The sequence below is a fragment of the Pelophylax lessonae genome, assembly GCF_965119305.1.
Source record: "Pelophylax lessonae genome assembly, chromosome: 1".
NCBI classification, from domain to species: domain Eukaryota; kingdom Metazoa; phylum Chordata; class Amphibia; order Anura; family Ranidae; genus Pelophylax; species Pelophylax lessonae.
The window spans coordinates 816,210,562-816,235,850 of record NC_138768.1 but is presented as its reverse complement, the minus strand read 5'-3'; the positions used below and the strand labels follow the sequence as shown (position 1 = coordinate 816,235,850).

Below are 25,289 nucleotides of genomic sequence, written 5' to 3'. Positions count from 1 at the left end.
GCTCCTAGGAGTATGGCCCTCCTAACCCTCTTGTATTGAATCCTACTGTTGCTGTATTGTCTCTCTTTATATTGTAAAGCACTGCACAAAGTGTTTGCGCTATACAAATCCTGTATAATAATAGTGATTGGCTAGCAACATTCTCTAGTTGCCTCTGTGCTGCATCATTTCCGGTGTGAAAGCTCCATTGTTGATTGAGCCAAATGATTGGTAGGGATGAGCTTGGGCGTATTCAGACACAAGTCTGACCCCGTCTAAACTATTGTGCCAGGAAGATGTCACTGTGGACAGCCAATCTTAACCACTTCCAGGCCGCCCCATAGCCGATGTACTGCTACAGGTTGGCTGATCTGTACAAGATCACGTGTGTGTGTGTGTGTGTATGTATGTATGTGTGTATATATATATATATATATATATATATATATATATATATATATATATATATATATATATAATATACCGTATTTTCCGGAGTATAAGACGACCCCCCCTAATTTTCATCTACCGGTAATACTTATACTTAGGTTACCTTGGAGATATTATACTCGGCGTATAAGACGATCCCCCATTTTTGGGGGATTTTTTTGAGGTTCAAAAGTAGTCTTATACGCCAGAAAATACAGTATATGTATATATATATATATATATATATATATATATATATATATATATATATATATATATATATATATATATACGTGATTCTGCACTTCCACCTAGGGATGATTACTTACAGCATAAGCTGGGCAATGGATGACCGTCGGGCAGAGACACAGAATGGAGCTCTGACTATGTAAAGGCAGATTGCCGTTCTGACGGGGGAAAGTGATGGATATTGTGTCCCTGCAAAGCATCCTTATCACATCCCTCAGTAAAAGCAGCACACAGTTTACACAAAAACACTGGCTAGGCACTCAGTTAACCCTTTGATCGCCCTAGATGCTTAACCCCTTCCCAGCCAGTGTCATTAGTACAGTGACTGCATATTTTGAACACTGATCACTGTATTAGTGTCACTGGGTACTGCAAAGTGTCAAAGGTGTAAACGTCTGCCACAATATCGCAGTCCTGCTATAAGTCGCTGACCGCCGTCATTACTAGTTAGTTAAATAAAAATATCCCATAGTTTGTAGAAGCTATAACTGTTAGGGTCATTTCACACAGTCTGCATTCCGTTGTGGACCGTGTTTTGCTCAGCAGTGATCGATCCGCTGATCCCCTCTGAGCCGGCGGATGACAGCTCCGTCTCCACACTGTGTGCGGAGAGGGAGGTGTCAGAGCCCCGCTGCTCTCTATGGGGAATTGGATGAGAGCGGACCGCCTGTCCACTCTCATCCGATCCCCTGTAGGGATGGAAAATAGGGTTTCCATCCATCCGGATTTCACGGCCAGGATCGGATGCGGATGGCAGCGGGTGTCAGCAGACATGTCTCCGCTGACATCCGCTGCCCCATAGGGATGCATGGAGAATCCGATCAGATCCGCCTAAAAAAACTGACAGGCGGATCTGATCAGACCACCCGTGTGAAAGGACCCTTACGCATACCAATCAATATAAGCTTATTGGGATTTTTGTTGCCAAAAATATGTAGCTGTCCTAAATTTATGAAGAAATGTGTTTTTGTTTTGTTTGTTTTTTTTTATAAAAATGTTATTGAATGTTTTATAGCAGAAAGTAAAAAAAATTTTTTTTTTTTTTTTTTTTTTTTTTTTCAAAATTGTTTTTCTTTTTTTTTTTTTTTTTTTGTTTTGTTTTATAGCGCAAAAACAAAAAAAAAAAATGCAGTGGTAATCAAATACCACCAAAAGAAAGCTCTATTTGTGGGTAAAATTTACACAATATTTATTTGGGTACATTGTGGCATGACTGCGCAAATTTCAGTTAAAGTAAGGCTCCATGTACATGGGACGCTGGAAATGGCCGTTTAGGAGCAGTTGGGCGTTTTTTTCAGAAGCCCCTGAACCCATCTACATTTTATCTTATCTGTCCATGTACACAGGGTCGTTTACAGTCATTTGCAGGCAGTTGCGTTCAGGGACTGTTTTTAGACCGCAATTTCAAACGCACAAACGCGTCCGAACGCGATGACCCGCGTTTAGCGTTCGTGTTTTTCCATTTTAAAGGGGAATAATTTTTTTGACCTCCTAGGAACGGTTCTAAATGCAAACGCCCGCAAACGCTGCTAAACACCCGCTAAACGCGGGTACAAACGCGACCGAACGGACGTTTCAAACGTCCTAAAAATTTCAGCATTCAAAGGGACTTTTAACAACGTCCCGTGTACATGGAGCCTAACACAGTGCCGTATCTCAAAAAAAATGGCCAGGTCATGAAGGGGGGTAAATCTTCCGGAGGCATACCCCAACCTGCAATCTCATGTATACAAAGGACCTGACCTCCTCCCTTGTCTGCCTGAGCCTGAACGCTGGAACGTAGGAGAGGTTGCATGTTTCTTTATACATTAGAAGCCTGAGCAGTCTGGTACTAGGCCCAAACACTGCCACGTAGAGGAGGTCACATGTTCCCCATACGTTAGCAAGGACTCCGACATGGCAGGGAGGCTATGAGGGAGCATAGCCAGAAGACAAGGAAGGAGCGGAAAGGGTGGTCCTGAGATGGGGTCACTGTGTAAGAGTGGACAAGGAAGGAGCAGAAAGGGTGGTCCTGAGATGGGGTCACTGTGTAAGAGTGGACAAGGAAGGAGCAGAAAGGGTGGACCTGAGATGGGGTCACTGTGTAAGAGTGGACAAGGAAGGAGCCGAAAGGATGGTCCTGAGATGGGGTCACTGTGTAAGAGTGGACAAGGAAGGAGCCGAAAGGATGGTCCTGAGATGGGGTCACTGTGTAAGAGTGGGACCCTGATTTTCAGCATTCTGCACATGAATTAAGGGTGCATATAGTCATCTAGATATTCCTGTGTTGTGGTTCTGCAGCCGGTTTAACAGGTTTATCCAGCCTAGAGGAGCACTTTAATTTATTCCACTGTGCTTTTTAATAAACTGATGAAGTTGTCGTCAATAAGCACTTTTGAATTCTTAAAGATTCTTTGTGCTCACCTCGTTCTCTACAGCATGCTAATTACCATAACCGGCTACATACTAGAAGAGTGATTCTTTGCATCTTGTGAGCCGATTTCTGGCCTGGATTAAATGAACTGTGAGTAGCCACTTGCTGACCACCCTATAGTAGTTTTACTGTTACAGGGCGGCAGCTGTGCGCAGGATCACGTGTGTGTGTGTGTGTGTGTGTGTGTATGTGTGTATATGACAGGGGGGAAGGGACAATTTTGTATTCCTGTAAAGCAGGAGCTTAAATCCATCTCTTCCCCTAGTAAAAGCAGCACACATAGTAAACATAAACACTGGCTAGGCACTCATTTAAACCTTTATCGCTCTAGATGTTTAACCTCTTCCCAGCCAGTGTCCTTAATACAGTGACAGTGCATATTTTTGGCACTGATCACTGTATTAGTGTCACTGGTTCCCGCAAAGTGTAAGTTATTGTCCGCCGCAATATCACAGTTCTGCTATAAGTCTCTGATCGCCACCATTATTAGGTTAAAAAAATACACATTCCAGTAAGTTTGTGGATGCTAGAATGATCGTGTTACCCAATCAATATACGCTTATTGGGATTTTTTTTTTTTTTGTGCCAAAAATATGTAGCAGAATACATATAGGTCTAAATTTATGAAGGATTTAAAAAAAATGTTTTATTGGATGTGTAGCAGAAAGTGCAAAACAAATAAATTTAAAAAATATATATATTGCCCCAACAGTGCCCGCCAGTGCTGTCAATCAGTGATGCCTGTCAGTGCCTATTAGTGTCACACATCAGTGCAGCCTCATCAGTACATATTAGTAAAGGAGAAAAATGACTTGTTTAGAAAATTTTAGAACAGAAAACTAAGAAAAACTTTTTTTGTTTTGCAAAAAATAAAAAACCCAGTGGTGATTAAATACCACCAAAGAAAGCTCTGTCTCAAAAAAATGATCAAAATTTTGTTTAGGTACAGTGTTGTATGACTGCAATTATCATTCAAAGTGTGATAGCACTGAAAGCTGAAAATTGCCCTGGGCAGGAAGGGGGTGAAGTGCCCAGTAGGCAAGTGGTTAAAGCAATCTGAATCTACCAAGTTCGAGGGAGTCTGTTCCACATCTTCACAGCTCTTGAACTGTGAAGAAGACTTTCCGTATGTTGAGGTTAAATCTCTTTTTCCTCCAGGCGTAAAGAGTGCCTCCTTGTCCTCTGTAATGACCTGAAAGTAAATAATTCTACACCAAGTTCACTTTATGGACCACCTATGTATTGATAATCATTGGATTGGTGATCATATCCCCCCCTTAATCGCCCCAAGAGCTTATGAGAGTTCCTGTTTGAAATTGCCACCACCCTTGTTGGATCAGGGGTTCCGGTAAGGTTTTGATGTCTTGTGGTCCATTTTTTTTTTTTGTGACTCCCAAATGGGGATCTATTGATCTATTGATCGACTTGGTACATTCAGCCTGCCCATTAATGGTTTAAATCTCGGCTGGTTCAGCATTCGAACTGTGTATGGCCGGCCTATGTACTGTATGTCAAGCTAAGAAGCAATAAGAAGAGAAAACTGGAAGAGATCAAGGATAATTAAGAAAACAGAGGGAGAATAAGGATGAAGGAAGAGGAATTAAAACTAGTCGAGAAATGGAAGAGAAAGAGGAAATGGAGGAGGGAGGGGCGGTGGGCAAAAAGAGAAAAATTCCCGCAGGTTCCAGTCCTGCGTGCGTGATGGGAAACCGCAGAAGAACTGAGAGCAAGGTGCGGTCAAGGTTCATGCTATCATTAACTTAATCCACAGGTCCCAGACCTTCAAGAACTTGGTGTGAGTGTCGTTTCACTATAGAGGTGAGCTTCTCATGCACGTAGTCCCCATGAGTCATTTACAGTGCCTTGCGAAAGTATTCGGCCCCCTTGAACTTTTCGACCTTTTGCCAGATTTCAGGCTTCAAACATAAAGATACAAAACTGTAATTTTTTTGTGAAGAATCAACAAGTGGGACACAATCATCAAGTGGAACGAAATTTATTGGATATTTCAAACTTTTTTAACAAATAGAAAACTGAAAAATTGGGCATGCAAAATTATTCAGCCCCCTTAAGTTAATACTTTGTAGCGCCACCTTTTGCTGTGATTACAGCTGTAAGTCACTTGGGGTATGTCTCTATCAGTTTTGCACATCGAGAGACTGAAATTTTTGCCCATTCCTCCTTGCAAAACAGCTCAAGCTCAGTGAGGTTGGATGGAGAGCGTTTGTGAACAGCAGTTTTCAGTTCTTTCCACAGATTCTCAATTGGATTCTGGTCTGGACTTTGACTTGACCATTCTAACACCTGGATATGTTTATTTGTGAACCATTCCATTGTAGATTTTGCTTTATGTTTTGGATCATTGTCTTGTTGGAAGACAAATCTCCGTCCCAGTCTCAGGTCTTTTGCAGACTCCATCAGGTTTTCTTCCAGAATGGTCCTGTATTTGGCTCCATCCATCTTCCCATCAATTTTAACCACTTTACTACCAGTCACGTAACCTCTACGTCATCAGACTTTGCGGGGTTATACCGGGATGATGCCTCTAGCTAGAGGCATCATCCCGGTACCGTTGTTTGAAGCCGACGGTCGGCTTTCCGTCGGTAACGATCGATGCGGCTCGGGAGCCGCTCGATCGTTACCCGGGGGGGCGGGAGGGGACGTCCCCCCCCTCCCGCCGCCTTCCGCGGCTTTGCTCGGGGCTACCGTCCCACCGGGAGCCCCGAGCACCCAGCCGGCACGTCCGCCGGCTGGATGGAGTCCCGATGAATGCCGGAAACGGCATCGATCGGGTCTCCGATGACGTAACCCGGAGGCGGCGTCCATGACGTCACGTCCGGGTTACTGTGCTGCAAAAGGCGGCAGATTTGAAAAACGGCTGTATGCAAAAATGCCGTTTTCGGCGTTTTGCATACAGGGAAGTGTAGTGGAGGGGTCTAGGGTCTTTTAGACCCTCGATCCCTCCATAAAGAGTACCTGTCACGACATATTGCTGTCACCAGGGATGTTTACATTGCTTGTGACAGCAATAAAAGTGATCAGATTTTTTTTTTTTTTTAAAACCTGTAATAAAGTTTAAAAAAAAAGAAAAAATAAATAGGAAAAAAAAAAAAAAAAAATGTAGCCGTCCCCGTCACCGTTAGCTCGCGCACAAAAAAAAACGTATACGCAAGTCGAGCCGCAAATGAAATCGCTGTTCAAACCACACATGTGAGGTATCGCCGCGATCGCCAGAGCGTGGGCAATAATTAAAAAAAAAGAGCTACACTCTAACTCTAAACTGGTAACCGTTAAATAAATTTAAAGCGTCGCAGATTGAGATCTCTATTGACCGTAGTTTGTCGCCATCCCACGGGGGGGCGCAATTTTAAACCGTAACATGTTTGGTATCTATTTACTCGGCGTGACATCATCTTTCACAATATACAAAAAAAATGGGCTAACTTTACTGTTTAGTATTTTTTAAATGCAGTGAAATGTGATTTTTCTAATTTTTTCCAAAAAAATGGCGTTTTAAAGACCGCTGCGCAAATACCGCGTGACAAAAAATTTTGCAATGACCGACATTTTATTCTCCAGAGTCTTTGCTAAAAAAATATATATAATGTTTGGGGGTTCTAAGTAGTTTTCTAGGAAAAAATACTGGTTTTAACTTGTGAACAAAAAGTGTCCGAAATAGGGCTGGGGCTAAAGTGGTTAACCATCTTCCCTGTCCCTGCTGAAGAAAAGCAGGCCCAAACTATGATGCTGTCACCACCATGTTTGACAGTGGGGATGGTGTGTTCAGGGTGATGAGCTGTGTTGCTTTTACGCCAAACATAACGTTTTGCATTGTTGCCAAAAAGTTTGATTTTGGTTTCATCTGACCAGAGCACCTTCTTCCACATGTTTGGTGTGTCTCCCAGGTGGCTTGTGGCAAACTTTAAACAACACTTTTTATGGATATCTTTAAGAAATGGCTTTCTTCTTGCCACTCTTCCATAAAGGCCAGATTTGTGCAGTATACGACTGATTGTTGTCCTATGGACAGAGTCTCCCACCTCAGCTGTAGATCTCTGCAGTTCATCCAGAGTGATCATGGGCCTCTTTGCTGCATCTCTGATCAGTCTTCTCCTTGTATGAGCTGAAAGTTTAGAGAGACGGCCAGGTCTTCGTAGATTTGCAGTGGTCTGATACTCCTTCCATTTCAAGAATTTCGCTTGCACAGTGCTCCTTGGGATGTTTTAAAGCTTGGGAAATCTTTTTGTATCCAAATCCGGCTTTAAACTTCTCCACAACAGTTTGAAATATCCAATAAATTTCGTTCCACTTCATGATTGTGTCCCACTTGTTGATTCTTCACAAAAAATTACAGTTTTATATCTTTGTTTGAAGCCTGAAATGTGGCAAAAGTTCGCAAAATTCAAGGGGGCCAAATACTTTCGCAAGGCACTGTAACTTCGATGAGGGTGAGGAAATATTGCCACCAAGCCTTGGTCAATGTTTTACGTGCTGCCAGAAAGACATTGTGGGACCAATATAAAAAATGCCTCAACCCTTTGCAATCCCAGCATAGTGATAAGAAGTGGAGTATCTTTGTACCTTCTGAGTTTTTGTTGATTACATCAGTATGAGTTGCTTCTGAGATCACTCATAAATCATTTGCAGGTACATTTGACCTGCAGTTGACATCCTTCTGACCTGCTTCAAGAGGCTTTTGCTATTTTATAGAAAAATGCAAAACCCATTTTGGAGAAAACAAGACTTTTAACCCAGGCCTTAGTCTACTGATCTACAACTTCTGCTGCAGGGGATGCCTCTGATCTGATGTTAAGCTGTGAGCGGGCTTCTGGGAAAAGCATTGAGCCAACCCAACTATTGGCAGCTTTTAGAAAACCACAACGGCTGCAGGGTGACATGGAATCATTGACTTTAATACCATTGAATTAAAAAAAAAAAATGGCTTGTCTTGCAAATATACTGTACAGTTGAAGTTTTCATTTAAATAACTCTCTATGTTGCTTACAGCAGTCGGCTTTCTACCTTTAATTTGGTAAACCTTGCTTTGGGAAGCTCATGAATTACATGAATTACATTTAGCTTCTGTTCCAGTGGGCTGAATGACGTTCTTAACTGTAAGAGAGACAGAGGAAAGTAATTAAGTCATACTTCCCTACAGCCGGCCTTTATTATCAGTTTGCAGATTTAGCTTTATATAGGAGCAGGCATCTTAAAGGAGAACACTAGTAGTTCATGAAAACATATGTGTTCATTTTAAATTTCCAGGTCCAATTAACAATGGACTTCCATCACCTGCCAGTGACAAATCCCAACATCTGTTGATTGGCCACTGTAGTTGGATAGGTAAATGGTAGGGGGCAGGGAATAACATAGACAAGGGACATGCATAGAGATTCTTTGAGCAAAAATGGGGGTCCTGGGTTTGGGATCCATGGGGCTCCAAAAGGAAGAAAAATTTGATTGGAAGATCAGCATGTATGTACTTCATCAGCACTAGGCTTTCTTAAAGTGGAGTTCCACCCTAAAATTATACTTGCCTCCATCTTCTCGCTCCGGGTCACCTGAAAAACAAATGGATAATCACAATTTTTTTTTTTACTTCGTTTAGAAGAAAATATACTTACCTTACTTCCTTCTTCCTCCCCTCGGCGGCCGCGGCGAGTCGTCACTTCCTGGCTTTGTAATGATTCCTGGGAGCTGAACGTCATCGCTCCCAGGAATCAATGCACCTGCCCCGACGTCAGTTCCGGTGCAGGCGCCGTCATAACTTGCAAAACAGCTTCTGGGCATGCCCAGAAGCTGTGCAGGGATGACGCTGCGGCACCGGAAGTGACGGCGGGGCCGGTGCAGTGCATCGTGGGACTGAAGAAGACGGAAGAGGACACAGAAGAGGATCGCGCTGGCTTCAAGCTGCCCACACCTGAGATGGCAACGCTGGAGAATACATTTTCAAGGAAATTATTTCTTCTAAAAGGTAAGTGCAACCCGGGACAGATCAGAGGCTAGCCATTGTGGAATGCACTAGCCCTGACTGTCCCGGGGGTATTTTTATTAAAAAAAACGTTCACTGGGTGGAACTCCGCTTTAAACTCTAACCATCACTTCCAGTGATATAATACCAGTCTGTGACAGATCACAGACCTGTAATGGTTAGAATCAGTCATTCTGAATTAACCACTTCATGCCAACATTACACAAATATGCGGCCTTCTTCTTCAAGGGGTTGTACCAGGGTGATGCCTACAGCCGCTCAGCTGTTATTACAAGCAGCGGGACTTCTCCCCTCTACCGCTGCTCCGCCCGAGTCTCCCATCCCACCTGGAGACCTGAGCGACCAGGAGACCTGACTCCGACCAGTCCACTGGCTGGCCGGAGACCCAAACAAAGCTGGAAAAATTATAAAATAAAATAAATAAGAAAAAAAAATGTAAAGCTCCCCATCCCTCACGCCTGCAAATGTAAATAGTGTTTGAACCACACATATGAGGTATAACTTGTTAGAGTGAGAGTTATAATTCTAGCACTAGACCTCCTCTATAACTCTAAACAGGTAACCATTAAAATTTTTAAAAGTGTCGCCTATGGAGATTAAGTACCGTAGTTTATCTCGTTTGAAAGACCGATGTGCAAATACAGTGTGGCATAAAATAATTGCAACGGCCGCCATTTTATTATCTAAGGGTCTCTACTAAAAAAAATATATAAATATTTGGGGGTTATAAGTAATTTTCTAGCAAAAAATACTGATTTTAACTTGTAAGCAACAAGTGTCAGAAAAAAAGACTTCATCTCCAAGGGGTTAACAAGTTAGGAGAGATGAAAACTCACCCTAGCTCTACCGTATAGTGAAATTAATATGGAACGGAGTGTCGGTGCTCAGGCTTCAGCATCCAGATGCTTGCAATTGCTTGCAAGTAACAAGAAAAGCTGGCACACGAATGCTTCCTGCAAGTTCTCCCGCAATGCACGATGCAAGTTATTCCAATTCCAGCATGACAGCAGCGTTCAACATGGTAAAATGTTAACGCGTTTCGGCCGTAACCTTCTCCCCTTCCCCATCTAGCAATATTAGCCTCTTCCGCACAACACTAGGCAGCTTCAGACAAAAAATCAAATAACTATCTAAGCAATTGTTAAAATAAAATTTATTTGAAATAATATTAAACATAGTGTGTGTTTATTTGTTAAGAAAGATAGCCTTTGTTTTATGACTTTGGGGTCGTGCACATTGGTGAAGAATATGCTGCGTTCAGATTGGTAATTTATATTGATCTGAACTCAGGAGCATTGTATGATCTGGGCCCATGCACACTGCTACATTTTGGTCTACAATGTTTAGCTACATAAACCAAAACTAACACATTGTGAAAGGACGGTCCTTCGTATGATGTGCTGCATGCATGCAATGTTCTTCTAATATTTAGATGCATACAGCTACATGGACCCTGTTGTTCCATATGTATATTGCAACGATGTGTAGCCAGTGGCACCACTGCTGGTTACACACTATTTAAGAGGATCTTCAGTCTGTAGGAAAAAAAAAGCTACAGTATTAGCTTTATTAACCACTTAAGCCCCGGAAGACTTTACCCCCTTCCTGACCAGGGCCTATTTTGCGATTTGGCACTGCGTGAATTTAACGGACAATTGCGCGGTCGTGCGACGCTGTACCCAAATTAAATTGATGTCCTTTTTTCTCCACAAACAGAGCTTTCTTTTGATCGTATTTGTTCACCTGTGCGATTTTTTTTTTTTTTTGATCATGCGCTATAAACAAAAAAAGAGCGTCAATTTTGCAAAAATAACAATATTTTTCACATTTTTTTTTATATGAAATTCCCCCCCATAAAATGTAAAAATCTAAATTTTTTTAACATTTTCGGCTAATTTGTTTTATGCTACATATGTTTGGTAAAAAAAAAATCACAAAAAGCGTATTTTGATTGGTTTGCGCAAAAGTTATCGCGTTTACTAACAAAGGGAAAGATTTTTGTTGTTTTTAACGCGTAATGGCGGCGATCTGCTTTTTTTTTTTTTTTGTGGTACTGCGACATTGCGGTGGACAGATCGGACCCTTGACTGACATTTTTGACACTTTTGGGGGTTACCAGTGACATTTCTACAGTAATCAGTGCTATACATATGCACTGTTACTGTAAAATTACACTGGCAGTGAAGGGGTTAACTTTTTTTTTTTTTTTGAGAGGGAGGGGTTATGTGTGTCCCTAGGAGCGTGATTCTAACTGTGATTGGCTGTGGCTTGAGGTGTAGGAACAGTGATCAACGGTCCTACATAGTAGAACCGTATGATCACCATTCCTACACGGTCCTACATAGTAGAACCGTATGATCGCCATTCCTACACGGGAGAATGACAGGTGGCTTGTTTACATCAGCCGCCTGCCTTTCTCCCTCTGCACCGACGATCGCCGATGTCCGCCGGTCACACGCGGGGGGGGTCCGTGACTGCGCGGGAGCGTGCCTCCGGGGGCACGCGCTCGCTCCCTAGACCCTCACAGGCTAGCGACGTAGTGCTACGTCGCTCTGCCTGTGATGGGCTGACTGCCGACGTAAATAGTCGTGCGGCAGTCGGCAAGTGGTTAAAAGCTGTTGACTTTTAATAAAAGGACACGTACCTGCCCTGGGATCCAGCTCCATCCTCACGCGAGCCAGTTCTTCTCCAGTCTTCGGGTCCTCGGCATTGGCATGTTTAATGTGGGAAGCTGGCAGAGACTCCTTGCTGCTTCAGTTGGAATCACCCTGCACTGTGTGAATGGTCTTGCAGCCTCTTGCTACTTGGGGGGGGGGGGGGGGGGTAACTTCCAGTGCAGTTGTCTAGGCGATTCTAACAGGAGTTGGTGCAGGTACCTACCAAAACTAGGTATCCGCTCCCACCCCCCACCAAAAACAAAAACCCCTTAAATAATGTTAGGGGGCAGGGTTCCTGAAAGCTAAACTTCCTTTTTAGGGCTTGTTCACACTTGACTAAATTTCTAACGCTTAACAAACCCTCCTATAGCGTTAGCATGACGTCAAATGGCTTTAGTATGGGCCTTAGACTGGCATTTTACAAGTGTTAATGACAAGTTAAAAATTCTCCCCAAACTCCTTTTGCAGTGTTTGATGAGCGTTTTTTGAGAAGAGCTAGTGACCCAAAGGGGCTCAAAAGTGCTAAAAAAAAAGCTCAAATAAGCTCGAAAACATGCAAATACTTTTCTTCCAGTTTATTGTTTTGTGTATATGGTGGTTAAGAAAATACTGTCTAGGAGGGTTTGTGGGAAAAAAAATGCTTATGCTCAAAAAAGCTTGAAGAAGCTCAATAAAACTGTGCACAAGAGCAGTATGCATGAGCCCTAAGAGTGTTGAAAGCTGGCCCATGCAGTCCTGTTGGTCCATCACTATGAAGGAAGATATAGGAGAAGAGGAAGGGGGGGGGGGGGGGGCAACCTTCAACTTTGGTAATTAGAGCGCCTTCAGGTTTAGCTATCCCAGGAACTCTTAACCATCCTTTCTGTACCTTCATCCTTCTCTGTCTCTCCACAGGTATGTGTCCAACTTTGCTTGCAACCATCCAACATTGAAAGCGTGTACCTGCGTTTTCTAGGCTTTGTTTTAATGTGGTATGTTTATTTGTTTATCCAGCTGTAAACTGGGGCTGCTATATGCTTTCTTACCTTAAATTTATAACCATTACAGCCTTTAACCTTTAGAGGTATCCCCCGGTTATCTGTAGATCTTTCTGAAGTGAAATCCAGTGCCAGCTAACCAGCCCTAATTTATCAATTCCTGATTGCTTAATTGGATAAGCCCCCACCCCAGGTCTAAAAGTATATAAGTGCAGCATCACTTGGGGACAGCACATTTGCAGGGGGGCACATTTGCTTTTGGGGGGCTCTCTTCTCTAAGTGGGGGGGACGATTTCTACAAGTGGCTTGCACTTCTGATTCTGCACTTCAGAGAATGCACAAAGTGAATGAACACAGGAAAGGCTGAGATATATACCACATATACTGCAGGTGATCTCCATTTTTTTTTTTTTTTTGTCTCACCTCTTCAGCTCTATCCTGGTAAAATGCACTCTCTGCCACTTCTTCTGACTGCCCTATCCTCCATCCTTAAATTCTCTCTACTTCACCCCTCTTCTCCACCCCACAGCTTATATATATCATCCTCACTTCTGTCCTCGCCTTATTACTGCACTCACCATCTCCTGCTATTTCTAAATCCACATGCACACAAATCTTCAAGGACACTGAGGCATGTCCCTTCATATAAATCACACTCTCATATTACCACCCTCACCTTTCTGCTTCTCCTGGCCTCTGGAGACATATCCCCAAACCCTGGGCCTCCATCTACCCATGCTTAATACACCACCTACCCTACACCCTCTGGCTGCAGTCGCAGTCAGCACAATCTAGTTCCTATCTCTCTTCTTCCCAAGACTGGACTCCCTTTCTCTTGCGCCCTTTGGAACGCTCGCTCTGTCTGTAACAAACTCACCTCTCTCCATGACCTTTTCATCGCTAATTCATTTAATCTACTCGCCATCACCGAAACCTGGCTTCACGAATCCGACACTGCGTCTTCTGCTGCCCTATCCCAAGGTGGTCTTCTATGGACTCACTCCCCTAGACCCAACGGATGCAAGGGAGGGGGTGTCGGGATCCTTCTAGCCCCACATAGCTCCTTTCAGGTACTTCAGCCACCTCCCTCTCTGTCACTCTCCTCATTTGAGGTACACTGCATTCGTCTTTTCTCCCCTGTCTCTCTAAGGATAGCTGTGATCTACCGCCCCCCTGGACCAGTATCAACCTTTCTTGATGACTTCTCCGCCTGGCTACCCTACTTTCTCTCTTCTGAAATCCCCACAATCATTCTTGGCGACTTCAACATCCCTATTAATACTAACACTCCTACCACTTCCAAACTTCTCAATCTAACCTCCTCCTTTGACCTGAAGCAATGGATACATGCTTCTACTCACTCTGAAGGCAATATCCTTGACCTTGTTTTCTCCCACCTATGCACCCCGCACAACTTTTCCAACAATCCTTTCCCTCTCTCTGATCACTACCTTATTAGTTTCACTCTTTCCCTCTACTCCACCTCCTCTCCCTCCAGCTACCGTACAGTTACCCGCAGAAACCTACGCCATCTCAACCCTTCTCTTCTCTACTCTGCTACCGACCACCTCTATGACAAAATCGCACCCCTGTCCTGCACCAACCTAGCCACTTCTGTCTACAACACTTCACTCTTAGCCTCCCTGGACACATTGGCCCCCCTCACCACACACCGAATCAGGCCCAGACCCCTTCAACCTTGGCAAACCGATAACACTAGAAGTCTGAAAAAGCATAGCCGTGCTCTTGAGCGCCTATGGCGTAAGACTCGGTCTCAGAATGATTTCAACCAATATAAATCCGCCCTCCAAAAATACAATTCCAGTCTCCACGCTGCCAAACAGACCTATTTTATCACTCTCATTAACAGCCTGTCATCACGCCCCTGGCAACTCTTCGCTACCTTTAACTCTCTACTCTGTCCTCCACTACCCTCTCCCACCGACTCACTCACTGCCCAGGAGATTGCCAACCACTTCAAACAGAAGATTGACACAATTCGTAAGGAGATCGTTGCTGTTCAGATACCTTCCTCCATGCCTTATGCTTCACGCCCACAAGTGCGATCATTACTTCCCTCATTCAACCCCGCCACTACAGACGAGGTTGCTAAACTACTTGCTAACGTCCACTTAACAACTTGCCCTCTGGATCCTGTTCCCTCGCAAATGCTACGTTCACCTTCTGGCCCTATTCTACACTCTCTAACCCACATCTTCAATCTCTCTCTCTCTTCTGGCATCTTCCCCAACTCTCTAAAACATGCACTAGTCAGCCCCATACTTAAAAAGCCCTCGCTGGACCCAACCGTTCTGAACAACCTACGCCCTATTTCCTTGCTCCCCTTTTCATCCAAACTCCTCGAACGTCTAGTCTACAACCGACTGTGCGACCACCTTGCCGAGAATAGCCTCCTTGATCCCCTTCAGTCTGGATTTCGGCCTCAACACTCCACTGAAACTGCACTCCTAAAGCTGACAAACGATCTGCTAACGGCCAAAACCAATGGACAGTATTCTGTACTCCTACTTCTGGACCTTTCTGCTGCCTTTGATACGGTTGACCATCCCCTCCACCTCCAAAAAACTCCATGCCTTTGGTCTCCGTGACTGTACCCTTAACTGGTTATCTTCCTACTTATCTAACCGCACCTTTAGCGTTACCTACAATTCTACTTCCTCCTCTCCTCTTCCCTTCTCTGTTGGAGTTCCCCAAGGCTCTGTTCTTGGACCCCTCCTATTTTCAATCTACACCTCCTCTCTAGGTCAGTTGATAGCCTCCCACGGCTTCCAATACCACCTCTACGCTGACGATACCCAAATCTACCTATCCACTCCTCAGCTCTCTCCCTCAGTCTCCTCACGTATCACTAATTTACTATCAGACATATCGGTCTGGATGTCTCACCACTTCAACACAGCCACCTCAAACTCAATCCATCCAAAACCGAGCTTATAATTTTTCCTCCACCTCGTGCCCCTTCCCCTGATTTCTCCGTCAATATCAATGGCATTACCATCAGCCCATCCCCACATGCCAAGGTCTTAGGTGTTGTCCTGGACTCTGAACTCTCCTTCAAACCCCACATCCAATCGCTGTCCAAATCTTGCCGCCTCAGCCTCCGCAACATCTCCAAAATACGCCCCTTTCTAACCAAAGACACAACAAAACTCCTAGTTCACTCCCTGGTCATCTCGCGCCTCGACTACTGCAATTCCCTTCTCATTGGCTTACCTTTACACAGGCTATCCCCCCTTCAATCCATCATGAATGCTGCCGCCAGACTCATCCACCTCACCAATCGCTCAGTGTCCGCTGCTCCTCTCTGTCAAGCCCTCCACTGGCTTCCGCTCACCCAACGAATTAAATTCAAAATACTTACAACATCTTACAAAGCAATCCACAGCTTAGCCCCCAGCTACATCACCAGCCTCATCTCAAAATACCAACCTAATCGCTCTCTTCGTTCCTCTCAAAACCTCCTGCTCTCTAGCTCACTCATCACCTCCTCCCATGCTCACCTCCAGGACTTTTCCAGAGCCTCTCCAATCCTATGGAACTCCTTACCCTTATCTGTCCGATTATCCCCCACTCTATTAGCTTTTAGGCGATCTCTGAAAACCCTCCTTTTCAGAGAAGCCTATCCTACCAACCCCTAACAAATGTACCTCCTTTTTCTCCATCAACCCATCCCCCACGGTTATTGCCTTTTGTTTCACTTGACCCTCCCTTCTAGATTGTAAGCTCTAACGAGCAGGGCCCTCTAGTTCCTCCTGTTTTGAACTGTATTGTAACTGTATTGTCTTCCTTCACATTGTAAAGCGCTGCGCAAACTGTTGGCGCTATATAAATCCTGTATAATAATAATAATAATAATACCTTTCAACACAGAGGAACCCTTAAAATAAATGTTCTGGTCTCGGAACCCTTGAAATAGCTTTCTGGCCTCAGAACTCTTAAAATGACTTTCTGGTCTCGGAACCCTCTGCTAAAAATGACTATATCTACAACCCATGATACATTAGTGGGATGGTCAGTGGGAAGAATTACCCCCTTACAGATATCTAAAAAGATAATTGGTGTCAGTGGAAACGTATATGAGAGGCAGAAATGGACAATTGCTCAAGAAACCTCTAGCCATCTGAGTTGAGAAACCCTGCCCTTGCCCTAATGAAAGAACATGCTTTTATACATGGTTGATTATGATTTTTTTTTTTTTTTTCTAATAGGACTACTTTATGGTAGAACTACATCCAAAATGAAATTTCGAACCTCTGTCTGGTATTCATTGCTCATCACTTCCTGTCCAGATAGCTGCTGTGATATCCCGCACAGGTGTGAACCAAGCCTTGTGGTTTTAGGGCTCGTTCACACTAGCAGTTGTGGGGTGGTAAAACACTGCAGTTAAGCTACAGTTTTACTGCCCTGCAGCTGCTACCCCCTTTAATTCCAAAGGCAGTTGCCAGGGGTGGACACATTCTGTGGCCGCAGCAAGAATTTTGCTCCCTCTTGCTTTGGGTGGGGGGGGGGTCTGCTCTGCTAGTGCTGGTGGTGGGGATCAAAGGGTTAAAGCAGGCAGTGAGGAGGCCATGCTCCTTACGGCCTGTCAAATGCTCTTTAAAGAACGATTCCAATGCAGATTGCTTTTCAGAGAGCACCGCTGGTGGGAATGAGTTCTTAAAGCGGTGCTCTAGCTAGTGCTGTTTACCTGCTTTCTGGTAGGGTGGGGATTAGTTACAATCTCTTAGTTATATGCTGGTTGCCGGTTTTTCAGCGCAATTTGTCACGTCAGAACCACGCGGCATTTTTAGGTGCCATTCAAATGAATGGCATCTGAAATGTGCGTGTGCGATTTTGTAATTCACACCTGGGCGGTTTGAAATCGCCGGCAGAATTGTGGCAAACCTGCTCACGATTCAAAACGCCCAGGTCTAAATGCAGCCTAACTTGTGTAGCCAACAGTCTTGGAATCAACGGGGATACAGACTAATAAAGGTTAATAAAAGTTTGAGAGTTCATAAACAGGTGTGCACCTATTCACATAAATAATGTGACCAACGCTGAGTAGTCTTCATAAAAATTACGAACAGAGACTAGATAAAGCACCTTAATTGTAATCGCATAGATTATTAAAAATGCACATGAACCTTATTGAATAAAGGAGGGGGAGTCCATTACATAAGGCCATCACCTATATTGGTCAATAAACCTAAAAAGAGCTTGCATACTGTATATATACATACAGTGGTGATCGAAAGTTTGGGCACCCCAGGTAAAAATTTGTATTAATGTGAATAAAGAAGCCAAGGAAAGATGGAAAAATCTCCAAAAGGCATCAAATTACAGATTAGACATTCTTATAATATGTCAACAAAAGTTAAATTTTATTTCCATCATTGACACTTTCAAAATTACAGAAAACAAAAAATGGCGTCTGCAAAAGTTTGGGCACCCTGCAGAATTTATAGCATGCACTGCCCCCTTTGCAAGGCTGAGACCTGCCAGTGTCATGGATTGTTCTCAATCATCGTCTGGGAAGACCAGGTGACGTCAATCTCAAAGGTTTTAAATGCCCAGACTCATCTGACCTTGCCCCAACAATTCGCACCATGGGATCTTCTAAGCAGTTGTCTAGAAAACTGAAAATAGTTGACGCTCACAAAGCTGGAGAAGTCTATAAGAAGATAGCAAAGCGTTTTCAGATGTCAATATCCTCTGTTCGGAATGTAATTAAGGAATGGCAGTCATCAGGAACAGTGGAAGTTAAAGCAAGATCTGGAAGACCAAGAAAAATATCAGACAGAACAGCTCGCAGGATTGTGAGAAAAAAAATTCAAAACCCACGTTTGACTGCACGATCCCTCCAGAAAGATCTGGCAGACACTGGAGTTGTGGTACACTATTCCCCTATAAAGAGATACTGGTACAAATATGGTCTTCATGGAAGAGTCCATCAGAAGAAATCCTCTTCTACGTCCTCACCACAAAAATAAGCGTTTGAACTTTGCAAATGAACATATAGACAAGCCTGATGCATTTTGGACCGATGAGGTTAAAATTTAACTTTTTGGCCGGAATGAGCAAAGGTATGTTTGGAGAAGAAGGGGCACAGAATTTAATGAAAAGAACCTCTGTCCAACTGTTAAGCATGGGGGTGGATCAATCATGGTTTTGGGTTGTATTACAGCCAGTGGCACAGGGAACATCTCACGAGTAGAAGGAAAAATGGATTCAATAAAATTTCAGCAAATTTTGGATGGTAACTTGATGCCATCTGTGAAAAAGCTGAAGTTAAAGAGAGGATGGCTTCTACAATTGGATAATGATCCTAAACACACCTCGAAATCCACGGGGGATTACAATCAAGAGGCGTAAACTGAAGGTTTTTCCATGGCCTTCACAATCTCCTGACCTCAACATAATTGAAAATCTATGGATAGACCTTAAAAGAACAGTGTGTGACAGACAGCCCAGAAATCTCAAAGAACTGGAAGACTTTTGTAAGGAAGAATGGGCAAAGATACCTCAAACAAGAATTGAAAGACTCTTGGCTGGCTACAAAAAGCGTTTACAAGCTGGGATACTTGCCAAAGGGGGCAGTACAAACTTTTGCAGACGCCATTTTTTTGTTTTCTGTTATTTTGAAAGTGTAAATGATGGAAATAAAATCTAACTTTTGTTGACATATTATAAGAATGTCTAATCTGTAATTTGATGCCTTTTGGAGATTTTTCCATCTTTCCTTGGCTTCTTTATGCACATTAATACAAATTTTTACCTGGGGTGCCCAAACTTTCGATCACCACTGCACATGGGGATCAATATTACAGTTGTTTGAACATTTATTCAGCAAAAGTCTTTAAAGTGCTTCTAAAGGATCTTTTTTTTTTTTTTAACCTAAAATAATAAACCTGTTATGCTTACCTGCTGTGTGCGATTGTATTGCACAGAACTGCCCCAAAATTCCTCTTCTGGGGTCCCCTGCCGGCACTCTCTGCTTCTGTGTCTGCCCCTATATCAAGCTGTTTGCTATGGTGGAAGACCTAAGGGCTCACTCCTGAGCTGGGCTGTATGCGTCTATAGAAACACTGCATGGCTTGGCCCCACCCGCCACTCTCTGCTCACAGGATTTGATTGGTATAACAAGAAATAACATGGCCGCACACCACAGTTGAAAGAATGCTTGTCAGGGTTCTTCATTTGTCACTAGGTCAGACTGACATATCAGGACAAGGTTGACGCGTTTCACACAAACATACCGTGCTTGAACAACCTTGTCCTGATATGTCCATCTGACCTGGTGACAAAGAACCCTGACAAGCATTCTTTCAACTGTGGTGTTTGGCCATGTTCTTTCTTGTTATACTTGCTATCTACGGTGGTGAGCTGGGGCGTGCACCCACAGTGATGTGTTGAGTCTTCTGTTGGCCTGAGCGGTGTGTGCACTTTTGCACACAATTTGATTGACAGCAGTAGGAGCCAATGGCTCTATCTGCTGCCTCTGTGTCCAGTGAATGCAGGGAGAGAGCCAGTGCAGACAGGCACAGCACTGGATCAAGTGAGTATTCAGGGTGAGTGAGGGGGCGACACTGCTGAGATATTTTAACAGCTGTGAGCAACAAACGCCACTCCTCGGCGTGCCGATGCTACTGCACATGCACCCGATCCCGCCAGCGTCGCAGTCAGGAGACTGCACACAAGGGAGGAGCGGAGGGACACAGAGACATGTCCCATCAGTCACGTGACCACAGTGACATGTCTCTGCATCCCTCTTCTCCTCTCTTGTGTACGGTCTTCTGGCTATGGAGCACGACACTGGCTGGACTGGGTACATGAGCAGTAACATCGGCACGCCGAAGACCGGCGTTTGTGGCTCACAGCTGTTAGCAGGCTCAATTGAGGGCTCCATTACACTTTTAAAGTTCATACTTCAATCAAAAAATTGGATTCCACTAGGGCGGTCATGTGCTCTCTTTCTTGTGCTGTTTCAGTGCCTATTTATTGCCCTGTGAGATTGTTGGAGAGCAGCAACGCCAATTAGTGTGATCATCTTCCTCTCTTGTTGATGTACAATCTTCGAAGGTTTAGCCCAGCATGAGACTCGCCTATATACCAATATTAAAGGTGTAGAAAGACCTGCGCAACTGCTACTTTTTTGTTTTTTTTTTATCTATATGAACTTTTCCTAAAGAATACATCCTAGAATGATATGGAGAGAGTTTTATTTTCCACACTGCTTAACTTACTGCTTATACTCAAATGGTTAAGGACCTCCAGATGTGAATCAGGTAAAATCCCGACTCGATAAGCTTTACCAACCACAAAGGTTGGATTATACATGATATTCAGTGCATGTATGTGTCAGGATTCCAAAACACCTTGTACAGGAGAGCTTGTATATAAAAAAAAAAAAATTTCCTTTTCATCATTATTGTAAGTTGCCTTAGGCATAGCAGTGTAGATTTTCACTACTAAGCAGCACAAATGGTGCTAGTATATACCCCATATAGCCAAGAAAGTTCTTCATTAAAATAAAGTATATACTCCATATAGTCAAGAAAATTTGTCTGCATAAAATAAAAAAATGTTAGTGACCATTAGTGTAGGTCACGAGACTTGCGGCCACTCCCTCCCCCCTTTCCCTTCATGTTTTTTTCTTATTTTTTGTAAATTCCTTATTAAACAGGTTTTTCAGTAATATAGGGTACTAAATTTTCCGACACGACAACATTTACGCGATATGTGGGTCAGAGGTAGATCAAGTCTGTGGCATTCGAAATGCTGACAGTCAACAAAAATCTTCCAGTTTAAGAAATTGTGGGAATCCAAGATGTTAGGAATGTCAGGCAATTGTATCCTCTAAGGTTTGGTGGGTGTAGTGGCACCATATTAGAGGGTGATATTGGGGCAAATAGGGGAAAGAAGGGAAGGGGGCGATAGGTGAAGGGTCATGGTGAAAATAGGTGGGTGGTTTGGGTGGTAGAGGTTTAGTGGGTATTGGGGGAATTCTTCTCCACTCCTGAACTACCCCATTGAGCCCCCCTCAGGAGCTTAAAGTAAGGGTCCTTTCACACGGCCGCTCCGTGTGTCCGCAAATCATCCCATCCGTTTGCGGATGATTTGCGGACATAATGTAAGTGAATGGCACTGCGGGTGTCAGCGGAATACCATCCGCTGACACCCGATTTTCCTCCTTTCAGTTCTGTTCCGTTTTTACGAATGGAACAGAACCCCATTTTTCCTTCCGTGTAAAAAACGGAAAGGAAGGAAAATCGGATGTCAGCGGTGTCATCCGCTGACATCCGCAGTGCCATATACTTACATTATGTCCGCATATCATCCGCAAACGGATAGGATGATATGCGGGCACACGGAGCGGATGACAGAAATGTCATCCGCTCCGTGGAAGAAAAAAAAAAAAAGTCCCGCAGCAGACCTTTCACACGGAGCGGCCGTGTGAAAGGACCCTAAAGCCCCGTACACACACGCAGATCGTCGTCATACAAACGTCGGCGGACGAAAGATCTGCCGATTGTATGCGTGTTAGTATGGTGCCTCCGACAGATGTCTGCACACAATCCGCGGACAAAAGTCTTTCTTGCAAACATGAAAATTTTTGTCTGCAGACACCAGAACGGACGATTGTTCGCCTGTCAGTACAGAAATCAGCCGACAGACCGCAGATTTGCAAGACTGGGCATGCTCAGAAAATAAAAAACACAGGGAAAGTTAACCATTACATGACATCACTTCTGCAGTCAGCTGAAGTCTGCGGACAAAATTCTTGTGCTGTCCTTGTGCTGTCTTTGCACTTTTCAACAGACACCGACATCCCGGGGAGAAAAGACGAACATTTGTATGACGACGATCTGCGTGTGTGTACGGGGCTTTAGACTCCATTGTTTGGCACGTCCCGATTTTTTTAGTGTAAGGCTCCATGTTCAGAGGACGTGGTGTAATCAGACAAGTAATACCATTTTTTTTTTTTTTTTTGCCTCGGTTCTGGAGACAGAGTCAAATCCTCCATATCTTTTATTTAGTTGACTTGATTATCCCTAAGGCAGGTTTGGAGGATTACGTTTGCTTCCATGAAAAAGGGCAATGCACGATTTAGCGGCGTTGAGTAAATTGTGAGCAATGCTTCTTTCCTTCCTCTTCCTATTTTTATTTCCTTTTTGATTGAGAGGCCTAGTTGAATTGTACAAAAAAAAAAACGAATGTGATTGCATAGCTGCATATATATAATTGTTATACAGGTGCATCTCATAAAATTAGAATTATATTAGAAAGTTAATTTATTTCAGTAATTTAATTCAAAAAGTGAAACTCCTATAATTTATATAGATTGATATATTTCAAGCATTTCATTCTTTTAACGTTGATGATTCTGGCTTACAGCTAGTGTAAACCCAGATTCAGTATCTCAGAAAATTTTTATATTACATAGGACAAATAAAAAAAAAAAAGGATTTTTAATACAGAAATGTCGGCTTACTGAAAAGTGTGTCCATGTACAGTATAGTATGCACTCAATACTTGATGGAGGCTCCTTTACTGCATTATTACAGCAGGGCATGGAGGCGATCGGCCTGTGGCACTGGCGCGTTGTTACATGTGAGTGCCTTTCCTGTGAAATAGTAGACTGTGAGCCTAGGCTGCACAGTGCCACTATGTTTATTGGGGTGTCAGTGCAAGGGGCAGGCACAGGGACATCTGCAGTGCTGGATTCATAGTCCTCCCAGAAACGGCGTTGGCGAAAGAACTGGGGGGCTTCCTTTGTTTGAAGACCTGGAGGGTGCATTTAGACAAGTATATCTTACTTCGCAGGGTAAGAAAATGTGCAGGTGGAGTCCTATTCAAATGTGGGTTCTGGTGGGATGGGAGGTATTAAAATAATACCTGATGATCCTGCCATAAAGGTTGGCTGTTCAGGCACTTCCTATTATAGGTTGGGTTGGACTGACACCGGTATCGGTGCCAATACTGAGCATTTGCAGGAGCACTTGTGCAAATTCTCCAATACCTGAAACGGATCCTTTGTGGTGCAGTTTGAGCCCGTACAAAATTAATGGGCTGAATTCACCCTGCAAATAATTGCCTGCGATGTGAACAAGAATGTGGTGCGATTCCTGTGCCAATCGCATGAGATTTCTCCAACTGCTCCTGTATGAACCCAGGCTTGTGACTTCAGCCTGGGTTCAGGTGTCAGCAAGCGACCAAACAGAATTGCTCTGATCCATCCTGGAAGCCCTAAGGAAATACAGGGAAGAAGAGCGGGGCTTTCAAATCCCCCAGACCACTACACCGGCTGTGTGGGCACTGACTGCTAGTAGCCCACGGAGGTAAATGCAGCAGGGTCTGGGGGTGGGAGGGTGCAGGGTGTTCATTCACCTTTTTCATTTTCTCTGAAAAGGAGAACGTAGCACTTTAAACAATTCTTAGCACACCTGAGTGCTGCTCACCTGGACCTTTTCACAGTGACGCCCAATTTACTTCTATGTGCCACAGTCCTATTTATTCCCATAGGTAAGCTGTGCTGGGATTGCTGTAGGCCACCATGCTTGCAGTTTACCTATAGGAATGAACATCGATGTGGGGAAAAAAAGGACCTGACAAGGGTGTTTTTGCTAGAAAGGCTGTGCCATGCCAGGCTGCAGAGTGAGGATTGCTGGATCAAGGAAACATTTTATTTTAAAGATCGATTTGTATTCCTACTTGAATCTTGGTATAGTTTTTGTATTTCCTCCAGATTCGTGCATTAATCCAGTGTGACACTTTCCCTCTGTGCGGGAACTTCCTGTAACAAAGACCGGTTACTGCTGCTCTCTTTCCTTGTGCTGGGTGACTGGTCTTGTCTCCGCCCCTTCCTATAATTTTCTGCAGGCAGTGTGTAGTGGGTGGAGTCTGCTAGGGCCCTCCCACAGTTTTACCCTCTGCACAGACAATGTTTACTGCTGTGGAATTTTATACTTTGTGATTATTAAGAAATATATTGAAAATCTGTGTGCCTGGATTTCAGCTTTATAGGACAACTGTAGTCCTATATGGTTTCACAAAAGCATAAAGTATAACTAAGTGCCGGTTCACATTGTAGCAATGTCAGACATCGCATGTGATTCGCATCGCTTTGCTGTGCAAATCACACGCAATGTCTGTGCGATGCAAATTCAGCCATTCGGACCAAACTTGGGCAGGACCCTTTTTTATTTATTTTTTTGGTCCGCACCAGAATCGGATCACCCACGTGATTCGATTCCTGTCCGAATTGACAGATCGCACTGCAATATGCAAACTGATCTGGGGGTGTCATTAACTTTGTATTGACACTCCCAGCGGTTTGCATATGACAGTGTGAACTGCCTGGTAGTCGGGTACGATGCGGGAACCCGCAGTGGATTTTCAGGGTTCCCGCATTGCACCAATATAAACCGAGCAGCAAAACTTTTTTTGTTTTAGTTTTGGATAGAGGGAAGAGGGATTAGAACACCTGTCATTTTTAATGCTGTCTGTGTCCCCATTAGGGAAACTCACCCTCTCTATTTGCCCTGTTTACCATTATCATTGAAAGTGAAAGTAAAAGAAAATCCCACATT

General features: G+C 43.7%; 1 protein-coding gene across 1 annotated transcript in view; it reads left to right on the top strand.

Moving 5' to 3' along the window:
- MAEA (macrophage erythroblast attacher, E3 ubiquitin ligase) overlaps positions 1-25,289 on the top strand; it is a 168,856-nt gene that overhangs the window by 9,551 nt on the left and 134,016 nt on the right. The window lies entirely within an intron of this gene.